The following is a 2342-nucleotide window of genomic DNA, read 5'->3' as shown; positions in this document are numbered from 1 at the left end:
AGCAGTGGTGGATGATGTGTGTGGAGCCAATGCAATCAGTCTTTGAGACTTGTGTGTGCATTTTTTCATTCTATACTGTGCGTGTGCGTGTGCGTGTGCGTGTGCGTGTGCGTGTGCGTGTGTGTGTGTGTGTGTGTGTGTGTGTGTGCAAAAGCTCAAAATGCACAATGCCTTAAATGGATAATCCAGTATAATTCATACCCTAAAAATGTATCCACTTACATGTTTAAAAGGAAATGAAAGCTGAATATTCGTATGAAGTATCTTGTATTAGCTTATCACGGTACCATAAACATCTTACGATACTATACCAGGTGACGTATGACGATGCCAAGTAGTATCGCAGTGCTCTGCCATGTTCATAATTCAAATCTACAAAATAAATCAAATACACAGATCTAAGTGAAACATTTTGTATTTACTAATAAACTGTATTATACATTACACTACAATATTGTGTCGCATTAGCTATAGTATGGATAAATTGTACAGTAGCAAATACTGCAGTATACTTTAATATTTACTACGTTAGGAAAAACTCTAGTGTCTAGGAATTTTAGTAAAGTTTACTGTAGTAAATACTGAAGTACACTAGAATATTTTTTCACGTGGGAACTAATTCAAATGTGCGACGACTTTCATTTAGCCTATACAGCAATGTTTATGAAGGGAAATGTTAGGCTTACTTTAAATGTGAAACTAAAACGGCCAGTAGGTGGCGGCAATTTTTTACTGAATCTGTGAATTATTCGACCAGTTCATTTAAAATGACATGCCCTGCGTTCCATTCCGAAGGGCTCATCCCTATGCCCTACTTCCTTTCGAAGAGTAAAACTCTGGAGGGAATAACGCAATTGTGTCTCTTAATGTGTTTGTTTAAATTTCACTTGGCGAAAGGAGCAGTAAAAACAACGTCATTTTCTCTTTAGTTGGAGCGACATTTTGTGTGGTGTCCCCTTCTCGAAGGGCCCTTCGAAAGGCAATATATCCTGTTTGCAATGCACCGTTACGTTAATGCGCTAATGCGCATATGCTACATTACTTACGGTACTACATATAGAGCGGCATCACGGGTATTTTGAAGCTTTAGCATCACGATGCTACCGTAGCACCGGTAACCCTACATTGCATGTATTTAAAATGTTTCCTTTTTGTTTTTGTTGTAGAAATAAACTGCATATGGGTTAGAACAACATGAGGGTAAATAATTACAGAATTGTAATTTTTGGGTGTACTGTTCCTTTAAGCAGTTCACTAAGGTGGAGAATAAATGGAATCAAAATGGAATGTTTGAGGTATATCCAAACATACATAAACTCTAAGTCTCTATTTTTCTACAGCTGTCACCGTGCACTTTCTGTGTCTTTATTCACTACGCAGTCTCCATTCTCATTGTGGTTTTTGTTGTTCTGTGAATCATCCGGCGTCTACAGAGAGATGGTCTGCTCGACAAGATACACAGCCAGTCACACGCAGACGCCTCCCTCTCCATCTCCAGCATCCCTGTGATTCCTAACAAGTCCCTAGGCCTTCTTCTCTACGATCTAGAGATCCCAAAGGAGCAGCAAGTGCACAAACCCCCTCGCTCACATTCTTAAGATCCCGGCGCTTTCCTCACCAAGCTTTCACTGGGGCTCAGTCGACTCAAATGATCCGAGCTAAAGATCGCCATACGTAGGGTGGACACCGGACGAACTCATTGGAAAAGTAAAACCAAAGATCCGGCTTCCCAAAAATAGTCCTCCCCGGGCCGTCGTATCAAAGGACAGAGTGACATTGTGAAGATTACAAACGCCCCCTGCCCAAGTTCTGAGCAGACACTACTGTCATTCTCCAAGGAACAGCCATTTTGGAAAGCTCTCCCGGCACAGATGTTGCATATTAAAAAGTGGGGCTCTTCGAGAGGAAAGGAGAGTGGTGGGGGATCTCTCGGCGGGTCTCACCTGTGCCGTCATCCGCGAAGCCAATCCATGAGAGAAAGCTGCCTAACCAACCAAAGACAAAGTGACAACAATGATAAAGTCGTCTCATTTCCTGTCTGACCCTGAGCAGGTGAAGATGTGGACAAATGGCTTCACTCATGAGTGTTTTGTTTACTGCTTTTCTAGGTTTCCTAGTTCCTCTCATCGTTGACCATGCAGGTTGGGACTTATTTCTTGGATGTTTTTCAGACATGTAGTCCAGAAGTTTTGATTCTAATGAGACATCTACATATTGTATATCTACAGTATGGCTGTGACATTCTTCTTACACTTTTCTTTCACTTGATGTTGGTTGGGATGTGTAGCTGTAACGATGTGCTTGTTTTCAGACCAGTGTTAATTTCGTTAACGAAAACTATG

This window comes from Triplophysa rosa, linkage group LG3 (assembly GCF_024868665.1).
Source record: "Triplophysa rosa linkage group LG3, Trosa_1v2, whole genome shotgun sequence".
Lineage (NCBI taxonomy): Eukaryota > Metazoa > Chordata > Actinopteri > Cypriniformes > Nemacheilidae > Triplophysa > Triplophysa rosa.
This window is presented reverse-complemented; position numbering follows the sequence as displayed.